Genomic DNA, 14,812 nt, shown 5'->3' on the forward strand with positions numbered 1-14,812 from the left:
CCACCCAGGAAAGCCCGTGCCCCTTGGTGATCTCACTGGAGCTGGTTCTCCCAGATAGTCAGCCGTTCCAGGATGGGGTACGCTGTCCCTTTGATCTCCCTCGTGGCTCCGGGAGCTGCTCTGTATTATCTCCACTCCCCCAGTAGCTGTTCTGGAGGAGGAAAGGTGAGGGCGGCAAGGCTGTCGAGGCTGGTGGTGGAGGAGCACAGTGAAGGTGGGGGAAGAGGGCACCGTGGTGGTTGGAGAGCAGCCGGAGCAGGAGGGGGAGGAGGGGGGAGAAGGAGGGCAGGCGGCTCGGCTGCTGCGGGGCGTGGGCGCCGCGCGGCGGGCCGGCGGAGAAAGAGAGGGGAGAAGGAGGGCGGGCGGCTCGGCTGCTGCGGGGCGTGGGCGCCGCGTGGCGGGCCGGCGGAGAAAGAGAGGGGAGAAGGAGGGCGGGCGGCTCGGCTGCTGCGGGGCGTGGGCGCCGCGCGGCGGGCTGGCGGAGAAAGAGAGGGGAGAAGGAGGGCGGGCGGCTCGGCTGCTGCGGGCCGGCGGAGAAAGAGAGGGGAGAAGGAGGGCGGGCGGCTCGGCTGCTGCGGGCCGGCGGAGAAAGAGAGGGGAGAAGGAGGGCGGGCGGCTCGGCTGCTGCGGGCCGGCGGAGAAAGAGAGGGGAGAAGGAGGGCGGGCGGCTCGGCTGCTGCGGGCCGGCGGAGAAAGAGAGGGGAGAAGGAGGGCGGGCGGCTCGGCTGCTGCGGGCCGGCGGAGAAAGAGAGGGGAGAAGGAGGGCGGGCGGCTCGGCTGCTGCGGGCCGGCGGAGAAAGAGAGGGGAGAAGGAGGGCGGGCGGCTCGGCTGCTGCGGGCCGGCGGAGAAAGAGAGGGGAGAAGGAGGGCGGGCGGCTCGGCTGCTGCGGGCCGGCGGAGAAAGAGAGGGGAGAAGGAGGGCGGGCGGCTCGGCTGCTGCGGGCCGGCGGAGAAAGAGAGGGGAGAAGGAGGGCGGGCGGCTCGGCTGCTGCGGGCCGGCGGAGAAAGAGAGCGGAGAAGGAGGGCGGGCGGCTCGGCTGCTGCGGGCCGGCGGAGAAAGCCCCATGTGCCTTTTTAAACAGTTTTATTTTAAAAGCAATATCGAGGCTTCAGATCCAGCTGCCAAGGAAAGCTTGGTATGCAGTAGGGACTGGCTAGGGCATGGCAGGCAGCTCTGGCTTCCTACCCTTCTGCTCTGAGATGGGAGTGGTGGGCAGGATCTTATCGTCATGGTTAGGCAGGGCTTTCTTAGGACCAGTCTTTTTTTTACCACTGGGGTCCCAGGGCAGCTTGATCTTCACTTTGATGCCCAGCACACTCTGTCTGAGCTGCACATGGTGCACCATGGTATTAACATTGTAGTTAGCAGGGTCCCCACTGTGGATCATTAAGCCATCCACAAACTTCATGGATTTAGCCCTCTGTCCTCAGAGTTTCCCAGATAGCACGACCTTGCAGTCCTTGGCCCCATGATAAGTCATAGGACACCATAGCAGGCCCTCTGCCCAGTAAGCCCCCCTAGGAGTTTGTAATGCAGAGACACTGCCTGGGGCAATGGTACAGAGACCTCATGTGGCCACCTTTTCAGCATAAAGCTCTACACTGCCTTCAGGGAAGCCAAATCTCTTCTGAACTACAACAGTCAATTCCTGGATCCTTCGGCCTTTCTCACTGAGAACATTCTGCGTCTTGGTGGCTAGAACAGTGATCTCTGTCCTGGTTGGTATAACTCGAACCTCAGCTCCACAGTAGCCATCTTCATCTAGCTCCCAAGTGAGAAACTCAGTTCAGCTTTGAAGATGCCATCAGCAACAAACTTCCTCTTCTTGGAAATTTGCACTGCCATCTTGCCACTGTGTGCCTCCAAAAGAAAAGGCTTAGTATAGTTTTAAGGTAACTATAAATATAGCTCTTGTGAGTGAGGTTGAGCATTTTGAAAATGTTTAAAAGACGTATTTATCTTTCAGTGACCCTTCTCACCAGTGAGCCATCTCACCAAGTTCTTTGTGTGGCAGATATTTAAGCAAGTGACTGTGGAGGGCCTAGTTGGTTGCCTCTGTGGCATCCATTATCTCTGCCCCTATACTGCCCATGTATCTCACAAGGAACTGCCCCATCCCAACTCCAGAGGCATGTTTTGATTATATGGTTTTCAGTCCTGGCCATGTGTTAGGGTCTCCTCAGGTGCTGAAAAATAGCGTTTCCATGTTCCACCCCTAGAAATTAATTTAATTTGTCTGGAGAGAAGCCTAAGCATCAGGTTTTGTTTTATTTTGATTTTTAAAAACTCCCCAGATGATTCTAACAGGCAGCTAAGATTGAGAATCACTGGTCTAAGCCAATCATAGTAATCCCTTTGCCTATGAATAGTTTTTGGTCCAAAGTGGGCACGTACCCTGAATTGATCCAGCCAGACTGAAGGCAAGGTCTTTATTCCCTGGTGCTGGAGGTGACACTCTTCCTCTTTGCTTCTAGTAGCCAGTGTAAAACCCTGAGGCAGCTGTCCTTAGGATGGAGCTGAGACGCTATGGAGGAAAGAGGCGGGAGAGTGAGAATGGTATGAAGCTGCTGAATCTACCTTACTTCTGGACTTTGAATCTGACATAATAAATTTCCTTAATATTTAAGCCATTTTGAGTTGGGCTTACTTTTAGTTGCCACCAGCATTCTCAGTGAAAAAGTAACACATTTTAACCTCATTGGTTATCCCCCTCCTTTTCTTAGAATGAAAAATGACTTATTCCATTGTCAGATGATGTTTCATTTTCTTGTATTTGTGTAGCTCTCATTGGATTATGTAATACTTTCATACTTGTTTTCTACCTTGTAAAATTGATAATTTTATGTTATGAAGATATCCTTAATTCTCCCTACCACAGTGTACTAATTATATCTATCAATATATTTTTGAAACTGCTTTGCAATAACATCACTTTGTTAGACATAATGTTAGTTATATTGCTTTAAAATTCAGTTCCTGAGGTAGGTGTTGGGGCCTGGCCACTGCCAACAATTTGCTTTTCATTTTCTCATGAACTGACTCGGTTAGCCATCCCAGCCCTCCAGCTGCTTGTTCCTGGAGTTGGCATCTCACACAATGATGCTAACTTTTTCTGGTCATGTTTAAAAGAGCACAGGACCTCTGGTTTAAGGAGCTTTTATGTTTGTTTCAGATGTATTGCAGGGAAAGAGCAGGCAGAATTGTAAAGCCTGCTGAGTGCTCTTGCTGGTTCTTGTTGCTTAAGGGGCAAAGACTGGTGAAAAACACAGATGGAGGTATCTTTTATAAGGCTTAGCTCAATTCCAGCGTATTCTTTGAAGACTGCACAATTGTGACCACTGTTTGTTTTCTTTGCCTTACTGTAAAATAGTCTCTTCTTCAGTACAGGATTCTTTCTAGAGGACTAATGGTCTATTAGAAGTAAACCAAAAAAGAAGTCCAAATGCAAAGAATCATAGCTTGTGAAGATACAATCAAAACGTTGCTTAAGTAGGAAAGAAGTGTCATACAATAGTATTTCACTTGCCTTTCCTTACGTAGACTACTACTAATAATAGTTAAGTGCTAACTGTATTTGAGGCACTAACCTAATCATTTTTAACTTTATATGTTGAAATAATTTCAGGTTTTACAGGACAGTTGCAAAAATAATAAAAACCCTACAAAGAGAACTCCAATTTAACCCCCATCCGGATTCCCAGATCCACCAATTTAAATATTTTGCCACCTTTGCCATATCACTTTCTATCTATCTTTCTAATATCTCTGTCTATCTAGTTTGTGAACATATGAGAACAGGCTGTACACATCATACTCCTTGAACAAATAATATTTCCATATACACTTCCTATGAACAAGGATATTTACTTATCACCTTCAGTGCAATTATCAAGTTAAAAAAATTTAACATTGATGTAAAGTGTACACTGTATATTTCAGTTTTTTCGTATGTCCCAATAATGTCCTTTTGAGCCTTTTCTCTTCCACCCTTGGTATCATGTATTGAATTTAATTATCTCTTTAGTTTCTCTCTCTTTTTTTTTTTTGGTGGGGGTGGAATAAAGTTTCCTGGGTACCTCTGTCTTGTTTTTTAATTTTAATTTTTCCTTTGTTTTTATTATAATTTTTTTAATTGGAGAAGTTGTTGGCTTACAGAAGAATCATGCATAAAATACTTCCTTGCATTGGTATAGTATATTTTTTGCAATTGATGAAAGCACATTTTAATAATTATACTCTTAACTATAATCCATGCCTTAATTTAGGATTCAATGTGTTGTGCAGTTCCGTGGATTTAATTTTTTTTTAATTCTAATAGTATATATACAAGCTAAAATTTACCCTTTTTACCATATTCAAATATGTAATTCAGTGCCATAAATTGTATTTACAGTGTTCTACTTCCATCATCACCATCCATTACCAAAATTTTCTCATCAATCCAAAGAGAAATTCTGTACATTTTAAGCCTTAATTCTCTATTTCCACCTGTACCCCTGTGGTAGTTAGATTCAGGTGTCAGCTTGGCCAGGTGAAGGTGCCTGATTCTATTGCTGTGGACATGAGCTAATGGCATTTGAACCTCATCTGTTGCTGATTACATCTTCAGTCAGCTAGGAGACTTCTGCAATGAATGATGTTTGATTTAATTGGCTGATAGCTTAAATGAGAGAGCTGAACATAGCACAGCCCGAGTGGCTCAGCAATCCTCATCTCAGCACTCCTCTTCTCAGCAATCTTCATCTCAGCACTTGCAGCTCAGCCCAGGCCTTTGGAGATGCAAAAAGGAATCACCCCGGGGAAAGATGTTGGAACCTAGAGGCCTGGAGAGAAGGCCAGCAGAGATTGCCCTTGGCCTTCCCATGTAAGAAAGAACCTCAGTTGAAAGTTAGCTGCCTTTCCTCTGAAGAACTATATGTTAACTAAATAAATCCCCTTTTATTGAAAGCCAGTCCATCTCTGGTGTGTTGCATTCCGGCAGCTAGCAAACTAGAACAAGCCCATTCCCCAGTAACCTCTATTGTAGATTTTCAATCTAACAGTTTGCTTATTCTAATTATTTCATGTCAGTGAGATCATACATTATTCGCTCTTTTGGGTCTGGCTTATTTCACTCAACATGACCTCAAAGTTCATTCATGTTGCATGTATCAGAACTTCGTTCCTTTTTTTTTTGTAATTGAAATATTTTTATTGTGGCAACACAAAATTTCCCATTTTAACCATTACTAAGTGTACATTTCAGTGGTTTTTTTGCTCATTCACAATGTTGTGCTACCTTCATCACTATCCATTATCAAGATTTTATCATGACCCCAGACAAAAGCTCTGTATTTGTTGTGTAATAATTTCCCATTCTCTCCTTCCACAGCTCCTTATAAGCACTAATCTACTTTCTATTTCTATGAATTTGCCTGTTCTAGATATTTCATGTAAGTAGATACATACAATATTTGTCCTTTTGTGCCTGGTTTATTTTAAACAACATAATGCTTTCAAGATTCATCCCTACTATGGCATCTATCAGAGCTTAAGGCTGAATAATATTCCATCTGTGTGTATATATCACATTTTTCTTATCCATTCAGATGTTCATGGACACTTGGATTGCTTCCGTGTTTTGGCTCTTGTGAATAACACTACTGTGAACATTGGTGTACAATATATCTGTTCAAGTTCCTGCTTTCAGTTCTTTGGATTCTGTGTTTAATTTTCTAAGGAACTGCCAAACTGTTTTACACAGGTGCTGTACCATCTTACATTTCCACCAACAATGAATGTGGGTTCCTATTTCTCCACATCCTCTCTAACACTTGCTGTTTTATGTTTTTGTTTTGTTTTTTTAAAGTAGCCATTCTAAGTGGGTGCGAAATTATTGTTCTTATTTACATTTCTCTAATGGCTAGTGATGTTGAGCATCTTTTTATGTGCTTTTTGGCCATTCATATATCATCTTTGGAGAAATGTCCACTTCAAGCCTTTTGCTCAATTTTAGATTGGCCTATTTGTCTTTTTGTGGTAGAGCTGTAGGATTTCTTTATATGTTCTGGAAATTAAACCCTTATTAGATGTGGTTTTTACATATTTTCTCCCATTTTGTAGGCTGACTTTTTACTTTCATAATGAAGTCCGATTTATCTGTTTTTTTTTTCTCTTATTGCTCATGCTTTGGGTGTAAAGTATAGGAAACCATTGTCTAATACAAGGTCCTGAAGATGCTTCCCTATGTTTTCTTCAAGGAGTATTATAGTTTTAGGTCTTATATTTAGGTTGTTGACCCATTCCGTGTTAATTTTTCTATGTGGTGTGAGGTAGGGGTCCACATTTATTCTTTTATTCTTTTTTTGTTGTAATTTATTTTTTTATTTTTCACATTTATTCTTTTGTATATGAATCTCCAGCTTTCCTAGCACCATCTGTTGAAGAGACTATTCCTTCCCCATTGAGTGGAGTTGGCACCCTTGTTAAAAATCAAGTGGCCATAGGCAGTGCAAGGGTAGTTTGCAGTAGAATTCTCACCTGCCATATGGGAGATCCAGATTTGATTCCTGGTGCATGCACTTCCTGAAAAACAAACAAACAAGCAAAACAAACAAACAAATATTCAACAAATTGGTGCTGCAATAACAGGTTTCTCACATGGAAAAATGATGAAATGTAATCTTGCCATACAGCATACAAAAAAAAAAAATTCAAGTGACCATAGATGTGAGTTTGATTTCTGAACTCTCCATTTGATTCCATTGGTCTATATGTCTGTCCTTGTGATAGTTCCATGCTGTTTTGATTAGTGTAACTTTGTAATATGTTTAAAATCAGAAAGTCTGAATCCTCCAAATTTGTTCTTTTTGGGGGGCCCTTTACACTTATTAATAGCCTATTTGGAGGGTTTCTTTTTCACAAGCATATTTGAGGTAGTTGTTGAAATAAGATGATTTGTTTGATAAACATGAACACATGCAAAGGTTAAAGCATGTTATTATGAATAATAATAGCAGTTACTCCCCCACCACCATTTAAAGCAATATATATTATTTAGTAGATTCAATGTAAGGGAAAATTTTTTCCCCTCAGAGAATTGTGATGTTTTTCTTGTGTGTGATACGTGAGTTTTCATTCTAGCAGTGAGCTCTTTAAATACAGGAAAGTATATTGCTTATACTACCTATTAGTTACAAGCCACTTGCATAACTCTATTATTTTGTCTGGGACATGAGACATGATGTTTAATTAATAGTGTTTTCCTTGACACTGGCTTATTCAGGATCATGCCATTGTCAGTTAAACTTTTTTTTTCCTTTTTTTTTCTTTTGAGGGCTCTTTTGTTGTTTATGATAGAGGCACAATAGAGAAAAGCCTTCTGAAAATATATATGTGAGGAATAATTTATTATTCTTAAAATAGCTATATTTTATAAAAACAACTTATGTTTCTATAATTTATCCAATCAGGGATAATTTGACTCAGAAAGTCTTTTGAAGTTCAATCAGCAAGATCAGTGATACTTTAATTGCTGTTGAAACGAAAATTGATCATATCCTAGTTGAGGTAAAATCAAAGTAAGGAAAATATAGGTATCCTGAGAACATTTTTTTAGCCAATATTATTGTTTTTTAAATTTTTATCTCCACTTTTTACTTCCTGTAGAATCTAAAAGGCAAATGCATAAAATGCAATGATAAATTAATAGTTTTAGACTCATAATGTGTAGGTATGTAATTTGTGACGAGAACTACATAAAGGTAGGGGAAGGTAGAAGGTAGGGATAAAGGAACATAGTTTCTGTATATCATTGAAGTTAAGTTGGTCTCTAAGCAAATGAGCATATTAGAGATTTAGGATGTTAAATTTAAGATCATGGTAACTACAAAGCAAATATTGGAAAATATGCAGGCTCATAAACAGAAATTAGAGTACAGGTTTCCAGGGTTGGGGGACAGGGACGATGGAGAGTTAATGCTAATGGGTAAAGGGTTTCTTTTTGGGGTGATGAGAAATTTATAGTAATGGAAGGTGGTGAGGCTAATGCAACATAGTAAATATAATTAATCCTGGGAGGAGCTGGGATGAGACAATTTATGTTGTATATATGTTTCCCCAGTTTTAAAAAAGAAACTAAAGAGATAACGACAACTAAAAGCAATACATGATACTGGATAGGATCTAAGAATGGAGGAGAAAATGTTCAAAAGGACATTACTGGGAACATGAAAAAAATTAGAATAGGGAATGAAAGCTTTATATCAATGTTAAATTTCTTAAACTTGATAACTGTACTTAAGGTGATTATATAAGGGATTATCCTTGAATTATGTGTTGTTTGAGGAGTATGATATGTAAAATCTGCTCTTAAATGCTCATTAAAATGGGTAGGTGGGTAGGTGGGTGGGGAAGAGGGAGGATAGATGCGGAGGGAAGAAGGGAGGGAGGGAGGACGGATGGACAAAGGTGGCAAAATGTTGAAATTGGTAGATCTTGGTATTAGGGGGCGTTAGGAGTATGATGAAGTTCTCTGTATCGGTTTTTTTTTTTTTTTTGCAACTGTTCTGTATGTTTGAAATTATTTCAAAATAAAAAGTAAAACTAAAACAAAAGCTATCCACATTCCTGTAAGTGTGAACCCATTTGTAAATTTTTAAAATTTTACAATTTTTTGTAAAATTGTAAAATTGATTTTTAAAAATGTTTTTTATTGTTAAATATAAGATATATACAAAGAAAAGGAAAAAAAGCAGTGATTTTCAAAGAACACTTCAATAAGGAGACAAAGAACATATTTCAGAGTTTGTTATGGGTTACTGTCCCACTATTTCAGATTTTTCCTTCTAGCTACTCCAAAACACTGGTGACTAGAAGAAATATTTTCTTCTTTTTTGTGAAAAATAACATATATACTAAAAACAATCAATTTCAAAGCACATTGCAACAATTACTTGTAGAACAGATCTCAGAGTTTGGTTTGGGTTTTACCTCCACAATTTTAGGGTTTTACTTCTAGCTGCTCTAAAGTACTGGAGACTAAAAGACGTTGCCGTATGATTCAGCACTCATACTCATTTGTTAAACCCTACCTTCTCTGTATAACTCTATCATCACCTTTGATCTTTCTCCCTTTCTGTAGGGATTTTGGGCTATGCCCATTCTAGCCACTTCATGTTGGAAGGGGTTGTCAGCAGTATGGGATAGGGGTATGGAACTAGTTGATGATATTCTGGAGAGGCTGGACCCTCAGCATTTCAGGGCTTATCTGGTCCAGGGACCCATCTGGAAGTTGCAGGTTTCCGGAAAGTTATCCTAGTGCATGGAACCTATGTAGAATCTTATATAATGCCCTAGGTATTCTTTAGGGTTGGCAAGATTGGTTTTGGTTAGGGTTTGGCAAGTTATGATAGGTAGCAGTTTGTAACTGAAGCTTGCATAATCTTGAGAACATTTTTGCCGAGGTCGTTTTGGTTACAGTGCTTCTAAATTAGGAAGTCATATTTTTTGGATGGATTTTATAAGTTGACCAAACCCTGGTATGACTTACTTTCTGTGGGTACCTGTAAGTCATTTCATTGCTTTGTAAGAATATGTATCAGAAGAGTTGATAAATTATGATCCTTTAATTTAAATAAAGTTTTCCTTTTTGGCTTATAGAGGAGTCATCAGTAAATTCGTAATGAATCTCATAATGAATGGCCACAAATACATGGTACAAAGCCATGTCTTTGTACCCAGATGTATGGCTGAAAATGACCTGGAAATTTGCCTTCTCTGTGCTTAAATACAAAGTCCATAAACTAAGGAATAGGCTGCTTTATGTATGAATGCTAGTCGTGGGGCTGTCTGACATCATGGGAGACTTGTAGAAGAGGAGGGAAAGCAGGAATGCAATCAGTAATTCTTAACATCATCACATAGATGCATGATCATCATTTCTTAGTACATTTGCATCGATTTAGGAAAAGAACTAGCAAAACAACAGAAAAAGATATAGAATGTTAATATAGAGAAAAAAGTAAAAATAATAATAGTAAAAAAAAAGAAAAGGAAAAAGAAAAAAAAAAGACAAACAAACAGACAGACAGAAAAAAACCTATAGCTCAGATGCAGCTTCATTCAGTGTTTTAACGTGATTTCTTTACAATTAGGTACTATTGTGCTGTCCATTTTTGAGTTTTTGTATCTAGTCCTGTTGCACAGTCTGTATCCCTTCAGCTCCAATTACCCATTATCTTACCCTGTTTCTAACTCCTGCTGGACTCTGTTACCAATGACATATTCCAAGTTTATTCTCGAATGTCGGTTCACATCAGTGGGATTTACCGATATTTTACCCTATAGTCCTAATTCTTTGTCATGGTGTGAAACTCATTCCTAGGCCCACTGATGGTTTACTGGTTCCTATTACGTATGTTCTCTGGTTGCCCCTGGTTTTCACTGAACTTAAAGGATGGACATTTGTGAGGAGTAATGGTTCTTTTTACCACATAATTTATATGCTCCAACTGCAGTGGATGTCATTTGTTTTCTATTTGTTTTGGGGTTTGTTTGCTATTCTTAAGTTCCTCCAGGTGAGCTGTTAAATCCTTGAGTTTTGCTCTTTCTTGTTTTTTTTTGCATGAGCAGGATCCGGGAATCGAACCTGGGTCTCTGACATGGCAGGTGATAACTCTGCAACTGAGCCGCCATTGCCCACCCTCTTTTTTGTTTTTTAATATAACAATTTAGGGCAAAAAATTTCCCTCTCAACACAGCCTTTGCTGCATCCTGTAAGTTCTAAGTTGTATTCTCATTTTCATTTGTTTCCAGATAGCTTCTGATTTCTCTAGCAATTTCTTCTTTGACTCACTGGTTGTTTAAGATTGTGTTATTTAATCTCTGTATATTTGTGAACGTTCTCATTCTTTGGTGGTTATTGAGAATCAGCTTCATTCAATTGTAATCAGAGAAAGTGTCTTGAGTAGTTTCAATGTTTTTAAATTTATAAAGACCTATTTTGTGCCCCAGGATATGGTCTATCCTGGAGAATGTTCTATGAGCACTAGAGAAGAATGTTTATCCTTGTGTTATGGGGTACAGTGACCTATATATGTCTGTTAGGTCTAATTCATTTATCAAGTTGTTTGACTTCTCTGTTTCCTTGTTGATCTTCTGTCTGGTTGCTCTATCTATAGAGGAGAGTGCTATACTTAAGTTTCCTACTGTTATTGTTGAAACATCTATCGCTCCCTTCTGTTTTGCCAATGTCTGTCTCACGTTCTTTGGAGCTCCTCAATTAGGAGCATATATGTTTATGATTGTTATATCTTCTTGGTGAATTGTCTCTTTAATTATTATATAGTGTCCTTCTTTGCCTCTTATGATGTCTTTACATTTAAAGTCTATTTTATCTGATATTAGTATAGCTACTTCTGCTTTGTTTTGGTTACAACTTGCTTGGAAAATCTTTTTCCATTCTTTCATTTTCAATCTATTTGCATTCTTGCATCTAAGATGAGTCTCTTGTAAGCAGCATGTATCTGGATTATATTTCTTAATCCATTCTGCCAATCTGTATCTTAATTGGTATGTTTAATCCATTAACATTCAAAGTTGTTACTGAAAAGGCAGTTTTTGAATTCACCATCTTATCTTTTTTATTTTGTTTGTCACACCTGTATATTCTTTTCCCTTTTTCTCTTTTTATCCTTTAAGTTACCCTTACTGGTACTCTTCAATTCTGTGCCCTCCTCCAGATCCCATTCTCCTGTCTTTTTTTTTTTTCGACTGGCAGAGCTCCCTTTAGTATTCCTGTTAGGGCCAGTCTCTTGTTGACAGATTCTTTCAGGATTTGTTTATCTGTGAAAATTTTAATCTCTCCCTCAGTTTTAAAGGACAATTTGGCTGGGTACAGAATTCTTGGCTGGAAGTCTTTCTCTTTCAGGATCTTAAATATATCATACCATTGCCTTCTCACCTCTCTGGTGCCAGTTGAGTAGTCTGAACTCAGTCTTATGTGGTTTTCCTTGTATATAGTAGATTGTTTTTCTCTTGCTGCTTTCAGAATTTTCTGCTTTTCTTCAATATTTGACAGATTGATTAGTATGTATCTTGGGGAAGGCCTATCTGGATTTATTCTGTTTGGAGTTCGTTGGGCTTCTTTGACTTGTTATTTATGTCCTTTATAAGAATTGGGAAGTTTTCCCTCATTATATACTCAGTTACTCTTCCTAGCCCTTTACTCCTCTCTTTTCCTTCTGGGACATGAGTGATTCTTATGTTTGTGCACTTTGATTTGTCTATCATTTCCCTGAGATCCAATTCAAGGTTTTCCATCTTTTTTTCGATTTGCTATTTTGAGTGTTCGAAATCAGTTATCCTATCCTCTATATTGCTTATTCTTTCTTCTGTCTCTTCAAATCTGCTGTTATATGCCTCTAGTATGTTTTTTATTTGGTCAGCAGAGTCTTTAATCTCTGTCATATTTGCTATTTTTCAGTTTATTCTTTTAAATTCCTCTTTATGCTCTTCTACTGTCTTCTTGATCTCCTTTATGTCATTAGCCATCCCACTTATTTTATTAAGTAGAATTATATGAACATCTTTGATTAGTTGTTCCAACATCTGTTTTTCCTTTGGTGTTTTACTTTGGTTGTTAGGCTGGGCTATATCTGTCTGCATTCTGATAGGCTTAGTGATCTTGTCTTGTTTTCATTGCATGTAAATATCTTGATTGATTTACTTTGAGAGTTGATTCCCTTCAGTAGTCTAAAGCTTTCTGTTTGTAGGGTGGATGTGTAGCAGAATGTAGGGTATAGGGTGGGGCAGAACAGTGTTGTGATGTGTTGCAGTGCAGGTAAAGGCATAAGTTGAGGATGTTACACTGGTGCTTATGAATATGGCTGCCTAGTAGCCAGGGAGGATGTAGCTGTGTGTGTGTACAGGTCTGGGGGCACAACCCTGGTGTGCACTGGTCTAAGGCATGGGGCCCTTTGTATGCAGGTGCGGAGCTATGGTAGCAGGTCAGCTTATGCCTTCATAGGCTGGGGGGGTGAATGTGGCCTGACTGTTCAGGTCAGTGCTTTCTCAGAGCTGAGAATCAAGGCTGAGGGCCATGTGCTTGCACAGGTCTAGGAATACCTTAAACTGTTGTTCCCAGAGCTGAAGGAAGTGACTGGGGGCCATGTGCATGCATAGGTCTAGAAATGCCATAAACTGATTTTCCCAGAGCTGAGGGGCATGACTGACAGCTGTGCGCATACTCGGGTCTAGGAGTGCCGTAAACTGATGTTCCCAGAGCTGAGGGGCATGACTGTGGACCAAATGCCTGTGCAGGTCTTGGAGTGCTGTAAACTGATATGCAGAGCTCAGGGTGCCAGGGTGAGGCTGTGTGACACTAGGGCAGGGGGTGGGTGTAGCCTGGGTACAGAGGTCTGTACCCGTAGCCTTTATGCACTAGTGATAGCCTGCAGGGAGCAGGGAGGGGGAGGTAGTGCTTGGGAGTGGTGCAGGAAAGGTGGGCTGGGTTGCACCTGGGGTAGGGGTGGGGGGCGAGTGCACGTGCTGGGGATTGGTGTGACAGGGGTTCTTGGAGTGTGGGGAGTGGGGGTGGGTGATGGGATTCAGGTACGTGGGGTGTGGGGTAAATTGCGAGTTATGGGGCTGCACTGATGAGAGTAGCACATTCAAGGAATGTGGCTTGGTTTACTTCCTAGTCCCTGTCTCTCCGTCTGTGCACTCCTGTGGGCTCCATGCTTCCATGTTGCTGTGGCGTTGTGTATCTAAGAATCCATTGCTGAAACCCAGGTCATAAAGATTTGCTCCTATATATTCTTGTAGGAATTTTATGGTTTTAGCTCTTATATTTAGATTCTTGATCTATTTTTTAATGCAATTCTATTGAAATACATACACACACACCATACTACCCATCTGATGTGTGCAATTACTAGCTCACAGTATCATCACAAAGTTGTACACACATCCCCATGATGAATTTTAGAATATTTTCACTACTCCAAAAAAGAAAACACAAATCTTCCCATACTCCTTATCCCCCCTATTATTTATCCATAATATTGGTTTGGTACATTTGTTACTGATGATGAATGAATACTAAAATATAACTGTTAACTATAGTCCATAGTTTGTAATAGGTATGATTTTTTCCCAATAACACTCTATTATTAACTCCCTACAATAGTGTAGTACATTTTTCTAGTCCATGATTTGTACACTTAATCATGAAAATTGTTCACTACAAGATTTACCGTGTTACACATACCCATGTTTTAACTTCCACCTTTCCTTCTGGTGACATACATGACTTCACCTTTTCACCATATCATACACTATTCAGCACTGTTAATTATTCTTACAATAATGGGTTACCATCACCATTATCCATTTCCATATCTTTAAGTTCAACCTAGTTTAGACCTCCTGCACATATTAAGCAACCACTTCCCATCCTTTAGCCTCATTCTGTATCCTGTTAACCTGTATTTTACATTTTATATACATGAGCTTACATACTGTAATTAGTTCATATTGGTGAGATCATATAGTACTTGTCCTTTTGCATCTGACTTCTTTCACTTAACATCCTCAAGGTTTATCCATGTCACATGCTTCAAGATTACTGCTGAATAATATTCCATTGTATTTATATGCACTTTTTGTTTATCCATTCGTTGTTGGACACTTGGGTTGTTTCCATCTTTTGGCAATTGTGTATAAAGCTGCTGTGAACATTGGTGTGCAGATGTCTGTTTGCATCCCTATCTTCCAGTCCTCTGGGTATATCCTGTTGGGGGGATTGCCTTAACCCGCCTGTCTTTTTTGTTT

At 40.1% G+C, this 14,812-nt stretch overlaps 1 protein-coding gene and 1 pseudogene across 1 annotated transcript in view; one reads left to right on the forward strand and one right to left on the reverse strand.

Annotated features, from left to right (window-relative positions):
• ABL1 (ABL proto-oncogene 1, non-receptor tyrosine kinase) overlaps positions 1–14,812 on the forward strand; it is a 233,068-nt gene that overhangs the window by 28,311 nt on the left and 189,945 nt on the right. The gene's annotated exons all lie outside the window — the stretch shown is intronic.
• Positions 1,110–1,846, reverse strand: LOC143673832 (small ribosomal subunit protein uS3 pseudogene; annotated as a pseudogene).

Source organism: Tamandua tetradactyla, chromosome 2, assembly GCF_023851605.1.
Source record: "Tamandua tetradactyla isolate mTamTet1 chromosome 2, mTamTet1.pri, whole genome shotgun sequence".
Classification (NCBI taxonomy): Eukaryota; Metazoa; Chordata; class Mammalia; order Pilosa; family Myrmecophagidae; genus Tamandua; species Tamandua tetradactyla.